We start from the raw sequence: 16,305 nt of genomic DNA on the forward strand, positions 1-16,305 counted from the left end.
CTAGAGGTTCCCGCCTTGCAGGCTAAGCTGCTTTCGGTCTAATAAATCAGTATTGTCTGCCCCGATGCTATCGGCTCAGAATACTGAAACTGCTTGAGCGCCGCTTGCTGATCGATTAAATAACTCTATAGGCAGTGTGTAAGACCCATAATGTTCATCAGTCCAGGCCGAGTTTTTTCGCCCTGACTGTGTGGAACACTATTGATATAATTTGCTCCTTAACCCTCTGAGGTCGGCAATCACGCCGGCGTGATTTGCTCGGTTTTTTTCTTATCAGTTCAAACGAGAGTCCAAATACTCTGTTGACTTTGATGTTACAAACCAGTTTCATACATCAATCGATCCTGTTAAGTGTGTATTATTTTTGTGTATACTCACAATAAAAACAAAGTGTTGTGCTTTTTGGCAAATAAAGAAAAATAAACACGAAGCGAGTTCTGCCTTCTCTCTGTCAGTTAAGTCCATTCTGAAACGCGTCCGAAAATGAGCCATAACTCAGCGAATACTCAGTCAAACAGTCACACAGGCACACAGGCATGAAGCTTGAATTCTCTTCTTTTAAATGAAGTATTTTTTATAAAAAACAAATATTCTCAGTTTATGCAATCTGTATGAAAAGAGCGAGATGTCAGTCGTTCTCATCTCAGCTAATTATTTTTAATGTGACCCCGCCCACGGAGAGCGCGCGCTATTCAAACGCAAATGACTGAGGCAATCCACGCAAACCTGTGAACGCCCCCATATCAGCTCGAGAAAACACATCAAGCTTATTCAGATCATTGTACTTGTTTACACCATCTCACGGCGCTTTGAGGAATAATAATAATGGAAAATGTACCTCAGAAGTGCTGGTATTTCGAGGAGCAACTGATCCTGAGCTATGGAATACTGTAGTAAGTTTTTTTTCATTCTCAAGTGAATCGCGTTTCTGTGTGTGAATGAATGAACGGCAGAGATGTGCGCTGTTTACCACAACTGGCAAAAAGACCGTTTAAATTTGAATCGCGTTTCTGTGTGTGAATGAATGTTTCGCTTTTAGCAAACTGTATTGCTATACTGAGTAAAAATCGACTGAAATATGTTGAAATAAAATGTATTTGTATAAGCAACGTATTAAACTGCAAATTAACATTTATATTTCTTATAATAAAAACGAAGGACCTATGTTAGACATATGAAAGACAACATTTCATTGACTAGTTTTGGATAGATTATACATTTTTACTGTAAAATATCTGCCACCTCAAATAAGCTTTTGTTTGCCAATTTTTGCTCATATGTTAAATATAGTATGTTTTGTCAAAAATAAATCAAATAATATGTTATTAGTGTTTTTTCCAATGTAGCCTAGGCTATATTCAAGTAGCCTAATGAATCCTTAACTTTGAAATATGTATGATAAAATGGATACTTTAGTTTTTACAAAGAAAGATTACACTTGAATTGTTGTTGTAATTGTAACCTTTTTAATAAAATATATATTTACAAGGTAGATGTAAACAAACTATTAAAATGTAAATATAAGCCTTTTCTTTAAATAATTTTTATTGTGTTTTATTAGTGACAAATTTGGGGAGAGGATAAATATTCCAAAACTGAAAATACAGTATGAGAATTAACTGCACAATTACTAGACATGGTTTCCTTGGATATTATAGGCCAATTTGCAAGCACAATTTGTGGAAAAATAAAAAAAATTGAGATGCTTCCAACTGTTGCTCTTGCATTCTTTCTTGTGGCTCAGTGACATACCTGAATGAATGGCTCATTAAGTATGCGGGCCCCATTGTCTCCTCAGGTGTGAACCACTAAATATGCATGATGGTGTAGGATCGTTGACGCCCACTCGCATATTGGCTTTCCAAACAGAAAGTGTTTTGCAAAATTTAAATCAATATATTTTGTTATGTGAATGATTAGGCAGGATGATTTTCACATCATTTTGAAGAAAAAACGCTAGGCGACAACATCCATTAGTCAAAAGTCTTATTGACACATATTTAGTATGTGTTTTGTGGTCTTATTTCAGCAACTTTAATTTTTATTTTTTTCAATAACCATGCATAAACATTATTCTCTTAAAAATTCAAACATATACATGCATGTTGATCACATATTATGGTAGCCCTGTTTGTGCTATATAGAGTGAATTTACACCTTTGCCATTAACATGTTTATAAATAACTGAAAAAAGCACAAATGTCAGAGCATGTCAGAACACCTCCAGGGCCCAGAAAACCCCTCAGACCCCAGAGGGTTATAGGACGCTACTTATTATGGGAATGATGCTGTTCTAGCCCCTCTTTCCCGGACTCTCTGCGAGTCCCTGGTGATCATGCACTATATGAGCCCCGGGCACCTGCCCCTGGGACTTTGGTGTTGGATCTCAGCACGCACGGCGTTTTACACTGTGTTCCCCTAGCGTAAGATATTACGCAGTACGAGAGACCTCTCGTAAGAGAACGTACTCGGTTACTAACGTAACCTCGGTTCTCTCTAGAAGAGGGAACGAGTACTGCGTATCTTTGCCGTGCCTGCAACATGCTCTGGTTCGCTTCGGCGATGAAAAAACAGATTCTATCAGCCTGTCGAGCTGTATTTATAGGCCCAAGCCACGGCTGTTTCGGCGGGACAAGATGCAGTAGGCGCGAAGCGCCCCCATTGGATCTTACGTCATGAGGGGCCTCTCTCAATAGGCTGCTGCAGTTGCCGCAGGGCAGCCAATAGGCGCGCGAGCCGTCTTCATGTCTGCATGCTGCCACAACGCGTTTTACATCATTTAAAAATTAAGGATAATTTTTGGCTTCAATATCTCGCGGAAAAGAGATTTTCCCCTAGCATAAGATATTACTCAGTACTCGTTCCCTCTTCTAGAGAGAACCGAGGTTAACTTAGTAACCGAGTACGCTTTCCCCATATATAGTAAGGAACTTACTGTTAAACAATTAACACGTTTTTAATGTAGCATTTTTACAGTCTTTTACAGTTAAATGTTTTACTGTACACACTGATATAGAACCTAGAGAATATTTACAATGAAAAGATAAATAAAATATATTCACATTTAAAAAAAAAAAAAAAAAAAATTGTAACATACACAAATTATATTTACCCCTATAGAACAACATCAACAATTTATTTCGGTCCTCAGACAATTTTCATAATAAATTAAAAATATACATAATAGCCGAAAAAAGTGTAGGGTGAAGCCTTTGCTTATTGTGCCTACCCTTCACATGTCTATTTATTTTATTTTATTTATATTTTTAAACAGGAAAAGATTAAAGACAATCGGGCCTGACTCAGTATAAAACTGATTTTCAGCAGGTTCCTGCTCTGCAGAACATAAATACCACATACACAACAAAACTCCTAAACAAAACAGCAACAAACACACAAACCAAGAGAATGAGCATCAGGGGAAGGCCGTGAAGCCATCTCAGTGGTCACAGATATACCTATCCATTAGATGGCGAGCAAAAGTTGTTTTAAATAGTCTTATTGATGTTATAGTTCTGATGTGCTGTGGAATCTCATTCCAGGCTTTAGTGAGCACATGAAAAAAAGATCTCTGTCCATAACAGTTCCTAAAAGCCGGTAAAGGCAGAAGTCCATTTGTAACAGATCTCGTAGTGCGCTCGGACCTTGAGCTGAGTTTTGGAACCAACGCAGTCAGTGCTGCTGAAGTGTGTCCATTTAAGATTTGATAATACAGGTTTATCCCATGACTTATTTTATAGTTCTGAAATGTCAAGGCATTACACAAAGATAGTGCAATACAGTGGTGAGTCCAGCCTGGAAGCCTGAATCTCATTTGTTGTAAGTGACCAAACAGGTAAACAATACGACAGAGTGGACATAATGATGGCATGAAGATATGTTTTAGAGACAGAAAGCAACAAATATGGTCTAATTTTACTATAAACAAATAACTTTTGATTTAACTTTCTGGTTAGGGTTTGGACATGCTCACGATAGGTGAGATGCGAGTCAAGAGAGACTCCCAAATACTTATACGTGGATACAATTGAGAGCTTTTGATTAGAAAAGGTGATAGGATTGGATATGGATAGCTGTCTCCTAGATGAGTAAAAATACGTACATTCTGTTTTCTTGATATTGAGTGTTAAATGGTTATCTTGCATCCAGTTATGTAAATACTGCAGATCTGTATTAAGTTTATGATTAATTGTGTCAATGTTTGGGCCAGACAGAAAAATAACAGTGTCATCAGCATATAACAAAGAACTAGAAAAATTAAGCACAAGAGGAAGATCATTAATGTACATAAGGAAAAGTAAAGGACCTAAAATGCTGCCCTGTGGAACTCCCATAGAACACACTCGTGGCTGTGATGTTACTGAGCCGATTCTTACAGTCTGATATCTGTCACTTAAATATGATATAAACATATCTATTGCGGAGGAGGACAAATGAAAAGAAAGAAGTTTATTTAACAAAATTTGATGATTAACTGTATCGAATGCTTTTCGAAAATCTATGTATATAACTCCGGTAACCTGACCCTTATTTAAAGACTCACGTATCTGCTCAGCAAAAAGCAGCAAAGCCGACATGGTTGACCGCAAGGGTCGAAAGCCATGCTGGCAATCACTGAGCAGGTTATTGTTTTCCAGGTAATTGATTAGTTGATTATATAATGTTTTTTCCAGTAACTTGGAAACAGTTGGGAGAATTGCAATTGGGCGGTAGTTGGAGACATCGGTTGGATCATCAGACTTAAAAATCGGGGTGATCTGGGCCGTTTTCCACATGGCAGGAAATACTGATTGCCTAATACACAGATTAACTAAATGATGAAAAAGTGGTATAAGAGTACTGACATGAGTTTTAAGAAAAATCATGTTTAAATTATTTACATCACAAGCATGAGAAGCATTCAGAGAACACGAAATATTAATTACAAAATAAATATCAGAAAAAAAGAATTGCTGAGATGCTGCTGGTACTGATGTGAGAAACAGAGGAACAGTAAATCTAGAAGATAATTCTTGTACAGATGCAATAAAATACTCATTGAAAGAATTAGCAATTTTATCATGATCAGTAAGAAGAGTACCATTTATGGATATTTGTAAACTGTTGTTATTTTTAATTTTGTTTTCACCAGTTATAGATTTAATTGTTTGCCATAATGTTCTTGGGTTAGAAACCGTTCGATTAATTTGATTTTCAAAATAAAATTGTTTTGCTTTATACAATTCAGAATTACACTTATTTCTAAACTGTATGAAAATAAGCTTAGCCTCAGGTTTTTTTAGTGATCTGTAGGCTTTCAGAGAGGAGGCCTTCTTTTTTAACAGCTGCAAAATGTCAGGAGTTACCCAAGGTACTGTGTTTTGCCTAATATGTATTTTACAGGTAGTAGAAAATTTTTTATGTATTGTCTCCACTCTTCTGTGGAAATTTGACAGAACATGATCAGGATTTTGCAAAGACATTTCATTACTCCAATCAGTATCAGCAAATTCAGCATTAAACTGAGATCATTTTGAATTTGGTACTTTTTTAATGTAATTATTTTTATGACATTTTGGCTGTTTAAAACATTTCCTAATGACATATATGAGTGAATGATCTGAAACTGCTGTGTTTATCACTCCAGATATACCATACTTGGAGGGTTGATTAGTGAAAATAAGGTCCAAAATAGAATTTCGTGTTTTACCAAATCTGGTGGGATCTTTGATTATTTGATGAAGACCATATTTTATGGCAGTTGTTTTCAGAAGTTTAGATGAATTATCAATCCAATTCAAATTAATGTCACCAAGAATAACAAGCTCCTTAGTTTTAACAGATTTTATTAAGTCAGAAAACTGCAATAAATATGCAGTTGGACTGACGTTTGGAGGCTTGTATGTGACAATAATAGTAACTGAGAATTGATTTGTAAAATGAACAACTAGTTGAAGTGACTCTGAAACTGTTGAAAGTTTTACTATAGAATGTGCATATTTTTTATTTACATAAAGAGCAACACCACCACCAATTTTATCAGTCCTATCTTTGCGATATAATGAATAGTTTTCAATCGCAAGAAAGGAATCTGATATAACAGGGGTCAGCCATGATTCAGATATTGCCATGACATGAGCCTTAGTTTGGACAAGCATGATTTTAAATTCATCCAGTTTAGGAACAAGGCTTCTCATGTTTAGGTGACAAATTTTGAAACCTCTAATTCTACCAAGCTGGCATAAAGTAACTGGATTTTTCCTTAGACACAATGGTCTTTTTTGTGCTCTAACAGATTTAGAATTAAAGCCTGGAATAACAGGAGGAGATTTAAATAGCAACTGAGGTATTAAGTGCCTACAGGTTGTTGAATGCACTGCAGTTGAGATAGGTCCATGTGTGGAACACCTGCATGTAAACCCAGGCCCAGAGTGTTATTTAAAACATGAGTATAAAAATATAAAAAAGTGGACATAAAGGCATTTTTGCCAGGACCAGGGTTAAGTTCAATATTTCCAATAAATAAAAGAACAGAGAGTAAGAGTCTTAATGAGGACTGTCGGCGCTTATTTACATTAGCGTCTCTCGTGCCCATAGGTTTAAACTTAAAGTCATTTACCCACCGGTGGAAGATGATAACACGGGTCGAAATGATTGTCCGTTCAAACTGGGGAATGATGTTGAGACGAGAAGCAAAACTTGGATGATCCTCCGGTCGCATATACAAGGAAGAGTACTGTAGAGCTGGAGCAATGCAAGGCCGGTCAAATGAAAGCCAGGCTTGCTCTCCAGATACGGCTCCTCCGTGCTGGTCATTGGGCGTATACCACAACCCGCCTGAAATGGTCGCAGACCCTCCGCAATCCACAGAAGCAACAGGACGGAGCACACCTGACACGGCCCTGGACACGCAATAACACGGTCGCCATACCACGCGCACCGGGCCAGCAGCCTCACCGGCCGCGTCCACCTCTCCACCGCGACCACATCTCCAGGCCAGATACCCCCACTCAGGCTCAGCTACTCTCTCGAGGCAAGTAAGATGACTAGGGACTTTAACAACATCAAGGGCGCTTGTTATGCCACACAGACACGCCACAGCAACAACACAGCGAAGGACCCAGTTTAGCTGGTGTAGTAAAGGCTCCTCGCCGGGTTTAAGTTGTGCTTTAGTTGTTAAAGAGTGCCAGTGTTGGCGTTTGTGAGTTGTCCAAACAAAGTGGTTGACCCGCACTTTACGGCACTGGAGCAAGTGAAACAACAATAGTACTATAACTGCAGTAAGTCTGGTTAAAAACAGACCTGCAGACATCTGTAATACCAGATATTTGGTGTTGATCTGCAGCAGCGTTTCACAGCTCGCTATGGCAGCCGCCATCTTGGATGTTTTATAAATGTCTAATGAGCATCACTTTTCTCACTGGATTTGATTTATTTATGAAGTTAAACAAAAACAGTTACATAAGACCTTTCCCAAAATGTGCATACATAACTACAAAGGTATACATTTCAGACATTAATACAATTACACCAGTTATTCATATTGAGTCATCGCCCTATTTTTTAAACATTTTCTTGAAATAACAAAGTGAACCATGAGTGAACAGTAACACACACATATATATATATATATTTTTTCATTCAAATTATGTTGTTATATTTAATATTGGAATGGATTTAGACATGTTTTTACATTATTTATATGGTTTCTAGCTTAATTTATGATCTATTATAACACCCAGAAATGTATTTTCATACACTATTTCCTCATTATAATCCTAATTTTAGCTTTATTGAGAGGAGGCTGAGTGAAGCTGAGGGACTGATGGGAGGTAGCAAAGACTGGGTGGTAGGAGTGGCTGAGGGCTGAAGAGGATACTGGTGAATGACACAGAGACTGATGAAAAAAAATTGGTCCATGAGGGCAGTTTGGAGAGGTGGTGGTGAGGGAGGCTGGGTGGGGTTAACAAGACTGTAGAAGAAGAATCAGGTTCTGACGAGATCAAGGGGCACAGGGAATTTGAATCTACATACACATGCAAACTGTTCATTAAATCTAGGCAGACTCACTCTCAATGGCGGGAGGGTGGGCTGGGCTCGCTTCTATTCCCTCATACTCCACGAGGACTCCCACGGCGATGGAAGTGTCACCTGGCTCGCACACCTGATGGGGTCCTGACCCACATCAGATGGGGTCCTCTCAGGCTCGGGTGTGATGTTAGGCTCGATCGATCCTTCTGGTGCGGGCTTCGACATCGCAGCCGAGATATTTTCTCCATCTGCGGTGGGCACATACTCTTGTTCCTTGCAGCGGGGTGGTACTGGTCTGGGTAGTGGGTTGGGAGTGGGGCTGGCGGTGTCCTCGACAGTGAATGCTAATCTGCAGAAAACCAGCACCCACTCCACAAACACGGCAAAGTTCGCTTGAGGCCCCTCCCGGGACAACTCCGCTCATGTGGCGGTGTTGAGGCTGGTGAGCAGGAACGAGCACAGGCAGTTGTCCGGGAAGGTGGTTACATGGGCGAGTTCCAAATAATCCATTAAATGTTCTTTGAGGGAGCGATTTCCCTGTTCAAGGCACAGCAGTTGAACAGCAGGAATGTCCATGGTGACGAAAAACAAGTCCAAAAAAGAAAGAAAGGGTAAAAAAAACACACACGAAAATACCTTTGCCGTTTGGCACATATACGGGTTGGTCTTCTGTCTCGGTTGTGTGGTAGTAAGCGCTAGTGATGGGACGGTTAACACCAGGGCTCCGATGTTCCGACGCAGATTTCAAAGCACTATTGTATCACACACTCTACCGATGCTTGTATCGAAATGACAATACCACGTGACTGATGACATTTGAAGCTTCGAACGTCATGCAGTTTCGGAAGGTCGGGACAGCTGGTTTGGAAAAAATTGGAGCTTTGCGACCTCATCTGATGCATAAAAAGGGAAATGATTATCGAGGAGGTATTATTTTTTTAAATGATTTAACACTATACTTCCCCCCAATATAAATTATATATAAAAAAAATATATTATTGATCAATATGTGAATCTGTTGACCAGACTACACATGAGACAAGTTGTGGTCTCATTGACACAAATTAATTTAGATGAGATTAGATAGAACTGTATTGATCCCAGATTGATTCCACTCTTGTATGTCACGGACTTCCAAAGCTTTGTTTGGTCACATGCTTTTTCTGCTCTGCGGTGATTTGTTAGATATGGTGGAGAAAACAAGTCGGACCACTAAATGTCGCTAATGCGCATTGTGTTAAAAGCTTCGAGTAAAGAACCATTTTTCGGTACAATTTTATGAAAGTCTCAAATGCTTCAGAAAGCATTGGTTTCCTATCACTAGTAAGCGCTAGTGATGGCAATTTCGAAACACTGCTTCATGAAGCTTTGAAACCTTTACGAATCTTTTGTTCAGAATCAATGATTCGTAGTGTGTATCAAACTGTCAGAGTCACGTGATTTCAGTAAACAAGGCTTCATTACGTTAGCCTGGATGCCAGCCGAACTTAGCCCCGTCCACAAAATTTTTAGGTCGGGAAGTTCGGTCTGGACTTGATCCGTTGAGGAGCTATTATGCCTGAACAAAAGTTGTTCGGACCAATCAAATTGTTAGGGCGGGTTTTATACGATGATGGACAGATGATCAACAGTAACGTAATCATCCACGTCACCAAAGAGTGCTTTGGTTGAATTCCTTTACAAAAAAGATGACTACCGCTGGAGAATTGAGATTTCACGAGTTCAAGGAATGTTAGGTGAGTTGACAGAGTGAATAAATATATGCTTCCTCTCATGCTGATAGGGTAGACATGGTAATTGTTTGATGACAAGTTGATTGGATTGATAATTTGAACGTGCTCCTCCCGAACTTTGTTTATAAAACATCATGTGTAGATTCCGCCATCTCGTCTGTTATAGAAGATATCGACTGTGATCAAGGCATTTGTCGATCGGAAACATGAATGAAAAACATACATCACTTACTCCGTTGCTCTGATTGGTTGTAGGTCTATCCAATTGAGTGCAGAGGCATTTTCTTTCCTGGTTTGGTTGAAATACGCCCCATAATCACAGCCCAATGGAGCAGTATCAGACTCACATTCTGACTAGAATCTGAGTATGACTGAGTGAAACTGAGTGAAACTGTGGCAGTTATTACTTTGCTGATTACTAAATATTATGAACTTTGTTTTACTTAAATTCAATGAAAGTCTATTATCATCAAACAACTTTTTTAAAACTATCAATTCAATTTCCTCTGTATTCAGAAGCTGTTCCAAATTTCCCCCGAACAATATAAATTTGTGCCATCAACAATATAAATTTGTGTCATCTGCAAACATGACAATTTTTAATACTTTAAACACTTTACAAATATAATTTATATATAGTACAAACAATTTGGGGCCTTGCACTGAACCTTGTGGAACACCACAAATTACTTTCATTAGTTCTGATTTAACATTATTTATTTGTACAAATTTTATATATATTATTTTGTCCAGCCCCTGTAGGCTATATCTATATTTTCTGCAATTATACACAATCGTAGTAGCAAAAAGCAGATATTTCTTAAAGTTGCCTAAGCCTTCTTCCTGCAGTGTCTTTTGCTCTCAGCCCTTCTGCTGGTGAAACTGCTTCTGGACATTTGCCTGCTTGTGAGCATAATGGACTTTAACTGGTTCCAAAGCCTCATGGGACACTAGAACCAATTGAGAGTGTTTTGAGGAATCCAGCGAACGAACCATCTTTAGAGTTTAATGAGGACCCAGGGGATGATGACAGCGGCACTGCAGCCAGTCAGAAGCTGTAAACCTCACCTGCTGCTACGGTGATGAAAACTCATCATTACAATGACACTCACTGCTGCTTCTCATATGAGATGCATGCTAGGAAAAATATTACACTGTATGACGAGTGTGATCTGGTATGTAACTCAGATAAGCCAAAACCAGTCCTAACATTCTGTGTTTTGATTGGCTAATGGGTTTGCCAGTCATCAGTGTCAACTTGGTTAGCTCATGTGTCAACTTAGCTGATGTTACATTCACATGTAGAAAAACAAAATGGGATGGGGGTGGGATGGGGAGGGGATGGGATGGGAAGGCCAGCTTTGACCAGGCATAACCCAGGAAGAAAGCCGAGTTAGGGCTCAATACTCGCGGCATAGGGGGCCCGCTGGGTGACCCCTCCATGCCCGGAGTCCGGAGCTCCAACTCGGCTTGGGTCCCGGGTTATGCCTGGTCAAAGCTGGACAGAAAGTGGCGGTATCTCGGAGCCGTTTTCCTTTAAAAATTTAAGATATGTTCACAAATACATGCATGGAGCTTAAATATACTGTGGACTAAGTATCATAGTAATTTTCATTGTGCCCACATTGAGAAATTGTGTTAAGTTTTTTTTCATTCAAGATTAGCTTGTGTTAGCTATAGTTTGCATGTGTTTTGTGGCACTGTACCATTTAAGCCCATCTTAAAAAAAAGTTAATTCATGAAAATAATCTTCTCTACAAAACAATTTATGATTGTATTTATTTGTAAATTAATTTAAAATGAATCAAAAAACATTTATTGGTTGCAGGTCACTGCTTAATTCTTTGCCAGTCTAGCCTTTCTGTACGGCTAATGGTTTGACCTAGAGCAGGGGTCTCCAACACGTCACTCGCGAGCTGCCAGTAGCTTGTGGCCTGATTGGAGGTAGCCGTTCACATATCGCGTCTTTTGCGCGCTCGAGTTCGTTATTTCATAATTGAAGCGACGCACTCATTTTTTCCAGGCGCAGCGAGCCGAGATGAAAAGATCTCAACTTTTCAGAATGCCGCAAGTGCACCGCAGGTCATGTGACAAGAACCAACCAATCAGCTACAGCAAGCGTTTTTCAGTGGTGGAAATCCATTAGCTACTAAAACTTTTTTGTCGTTGTGGAGAGCGCAGTGCATGATTGCATAGTAACGACAGACGCCATGGGAAAATTGGACCGAATTGTACTATTAATAATAAAAGATAAGCTAATGTGCATTGTAAATGTCAGTAATTTATCTTTTTTTGACTCATTCTTTTTATAAAAAAATGATTTAAAGGCTGAAATATGTGAGGTTTATCTTTTTATAAAACCTTTTTTGTCAAAACTTTATTTGAACTTGTACATGTTAGTAGATAACATGTTGCAAGACATTCCTTTAAAATCTGGCCATCATTTTTAATGTTATTATTTTGTGTATGTAAACAAAAAGAGCATATTGATGCTAATTTTATTTGTTATTTGCTGGTTTTCGACATAAAACTTGGTGAATTGATGTCATTGTGTAGTGTTACTTTTTAAACAGAAAAAGATGAAACAGATGAAATTTTCATGTCATTTCATTATCTTCAATCCATTGATTGACGTTCTGATCAACTAAAATCAACTATAATTATGTGTTTTTACAGTATACTATGCAAAGTACAATGTTCTAAAAAAAATATCTGATTCTGTTCTTTTCTCTGACATTTAAGGGTGACATATATCTGTCTTGGTCTACAAAGACTCTTTTAGGTCTAAAACAGTGGATAGTTGTTAATATGAGAGTTATGAGACATTATTTAAGAGATTTAAGTATTGTATTACATGAGTAGCTCTCGACCACTTTCATTTTTAAAAAGTAGCTCTCAAATGAAAAAAGGTTGGAGACCCCTGACCTAGAGATTAGCTTTGAACGCAAGTGGAACGGTTTTTGTGGAAACCATGATCATTTTCAGGATTCTTTGATGAATAGAAAGTTCAAAAGAACAGCATTTATTTGAAATAGAAATATTTAGAATGAGTCTTTTGTAAAAATGACTTTAATTTTTCTTCATTCTGAATGTAAAAGAATAGCAGAGTCCACACAGCAACTATAAAAATAGTGGCACAGAGGAATATCATTGGAATCACTTTCATAACGATTTTCTTTCCAGCTGATGGAACATAAAAACATTGACAGCCAATTGTGAGCATTTAAAGTGGCAGATGAAAAAACTGCAGATCACACACACGTTATGGGAACGCTCAGGGAATCGGAACGATCACAGTCTTATATAAACTCTAAGAAATATCCTTCTTTCTCTCTCTAAATGAATATATGTCTTTTCCCAGATAGTCAGCTGTCCAATAATCTCTGACCTTTCAGGTGCCAGCAGTTCAATTACTCGCCAAACGAATGGTTCGCACGTTGATGGCATGATGAACTTTACAGAGGCGTATTTCCTCATTCCCTCCACTGACTGATTCCTGAGATTAAACTGATAGGATGAGCGAAGGGGAAACCGATTTCACAAGCCTCACATTTGTGTGCTTTTGTTTTTCAGCTCCTGAGTCCTCAGGATCTTCACCAGGACTTTCAGAGGTAAAGCAGTCTCTTCTATGCATGTGTGCATGTGTAAGCGTGTTCTACTACGGGCTGATCTGCTGACAGTGTGCAGGTGTAGCACTTCAGCAGCAAAACCTTCTTACACACACACATACGTTGTCTACTTTGCCGATTGTGAAATCATTGTGCTGAGCTTTTGTTCTCTCTAAATCTTGACCATCCAATCAGAACCGTCACTGAGCTGTGACTGACAGTGATGAATGCCCGCCCACTCCCATCAGCTCTGTTAGCACGAGCAGAGCATGCTGGGAACATCTCGACAAATACGCCGGCACTTCATTAATACAAACTCTGAGGAAACAAACAAAGACAAACTGAATTGTTTTATACACCTACAGCACGATCCATTAAAGGTGATCTAAGTAACTTTTTTATCTTAACCGAACAGCTTCGGAGTCATTGGAATGGTTATATGACTGTTTTCGGGTTGAATGGTGGTCTTCTCGCACCCCTCGAGCGCCTGTGAGACGAAAAACCACCCTTGCAACTTTGGGCCGGCGGGCCGCCGGACGCAGCATCAGGAAGTATCGCGTGATATCAGGTCTCGCGATGTAACAAACTGCTTTACGGCACTGCACACATATACTATCTAAACATTTATATGCTAGCCTTCTGTGTATTATACATATTGTATATTCCCTACATTATGGGGAGCAAATGTGCCCATAAGGATAGTAGTACCAGCAGAGAATGTCTAATAGGAAGAGAATTGTCACTCTCTGCTTACTTCCGGTTTCTGGACTGGCTGCAGTAACACGTCTCTGTCCATGCGGGGGCGCTCGCAGGCGAGTGCAGAATGAATGGAGGTCTATGGCGAAATACCCATCAAAATCCACTTTTCTCAGGATATAATTTTTTGTCTAGTAATTTGAATGTTGTATTCGAAAGGAGATGCAAAGAAATTACACATTGCTGGGTGTTCGATTTTTTAGAGTCACTTATTTGCTTTAAAAAGTCTTTTAAAATGTCAATGACGTCATACACATCGTACGACCAGAGATACTGCTTTACGGCAATCCTTCAGTCACTATGGTGCTTTCGCGCTCTGCACTTTCTTTTCTCTCGAGGCATCGACAACACAGCTGACACAGGTAAACACACGTGCTAGAAGAGTTTTTGTTTTGTTTGTTTCTGGTCCCGCTTCGGATACCACGATGCCATCAAGCGGTATCTCTGGTCGTAAGGAGTCCTTCATTGACCAATCAGCGTTAATTAGCAGAATGCTAGCGTGTTATGGGCAACAACAACTCAACCTGTAAGAAATCGAAAGGACATAAGTACTCGTTCATTCAACTTTCGACCTATAACCCATGTTGAACTTGCAAAACCTACAATAAAATCTGAGATTTCTCAACGGCAATCGGGTGAAAGAGACACATTTAGCCGCCTAGCCCCATAGACTCCCATTCAGTCTGCACTCGCCCGCGATCACCTCCAGTGGAATTCTAATGGAACTGCAACCAAGATCTATACAATGGGGCTAATAGGAAGTGCCAAGGCTCTCCGTAGACGGGCTCTGGTACCAGTAAATGTTGACCTATTGGGGACATTTTGTGGTCCCCATGAGGAAAACAAATAAATAAACAACAGCGTATAAATCAAAGTGTTTTAAAAAATAAAAAAATGCAGAAAGGTTTCTGTGATGGGTAGGTTTAGAGGTAGGGTTGTTGTAGGGGATATACAGTTTGTACAGTATACAAATCATTACGTCTATGGGAAGTCCCCATACAACATGGAAAACAGTGTGTGTGTGTGTGTGTGTGTGTGTGTGCGCGCGCGCGCGTGTGTGTGTGCGTGTGTGTTTTGGGGACTCCATGCAGGAATAATTAGTAGATTTGCTAGTACATCAGCTCATGTTGGAGACACACATGGGTTGTACTCCATATAAGACCACAGTGTGCTTCATGTTTCAGTCACGCTCATGACGAGACACCATCACAAGCTGCTCAGAAATCTGTCCTGCAAATAGAGGTCACAGGGTGTAATTGTTTTATCAAAACAGTTGGTGTAGTTACAGCATCCACTGCATTGACCTCTTAAAGGGATAGTTCACCCAAAAATTAAAATTATCCCATGATATACGCACCCTCAAGCCATCATAGGTGTATATGAATATCTTGTTTTCGACTAACACAATCGGAGATATATTTCAAAATATCCTTTAAAATGGGAGTGAATAGGGCAAGATTTAGAAGCCCAGAAAAATGCACCCATCCATCATAAAAGTAATCCATACGTCTCTAGGGTATATAATAAAGGCCTTCTGAAGTGAAGTGATGCATTTGTGTAAGAAAAAAACATATTTAAAACTTTATTAGCTATAATAACTAGCTTCCGGCAGATGACCATACGCACAATGCGCAAGTCAACTTGTGCCACAAGAGTATCCCCTGACGCAATGCATGACGTATGATGTAGGAGTATCGTAAGCTTATAGGGCTGTGCAACAAACTCAAGCTCCTCCGACATTTCTCTTTAAAAATTCTAGTTTTAGACTTCTAATTCTCCGGTGTTTTGTTTTACTCTTTCCTCTGCGCTTCCGCATTCGTCATTGCGCCATGCGTCGAGTGCGGCGGTTACTCTTCTGCCGCAAATTGCTGCGTACGGCCGACTGCCGTTATTATATATTATATAATACATTTTTAAATATGGATTTTTTTTTCTACAAAAATCCATCGCTTCATTTCAGAAGGCCTTTATTAACCCCCTGGAGCCGCATGGACCATTTTTTATGATTGATGGATGCATTTTTTTTAGGATTCAAAATCTCGCCCCCCATTCACTACCATTGTAAAGCTTGGAAGAGCCAGGATATTTTTAAATATAACTCCAATTGTGTTTGTCTGCAAGAAGATAGTCATATACGCCTTGGATGGCTTGAGGGTGAGTTAATTTTCATTTTTGGGTTAAAGGATTAGTTCACTTTT

The 16,305-nt window shown here is 39.2% G+C and overlaps 1 protein-coding gene across 13 annotated transcripts in view; it reads left to right on the forward strand.

The window, feature by feature from the left end:
• Positions 1–16,305, forward strand: part of LOC311079646 (receptor-type tyrosine-protein phosphatase delta) — a 687,052-nt gene that overhangs the window by 464,293 nt on the left and 206,454 nt on the right. For all 13 annotated transcript variants that reach the window (XM_084109251.1, XM_084109252.1, XM_084109253.1 and 10 more), the window contains exon 7: positions 13,317–13,354. The gene's annotated coding sequence lies outside the window, so the exon portion shown is untranslated. The remainder of the gene's footprint in view (positions 1–13,316; positions 13,355–16,305) is intronic.

The sequence above is a fragment of the Abramis brama genome (genome assembly GCF_963993115.1).
Source record: "Abramis brama genome assembly, chromosome: 3".
Taxonomy (NCBI): Eukaryota; Metazoa; Chordata; class Actinopteri; order Cypriniformes; family Leuciscidae; genus Abramis; species Abramis brama.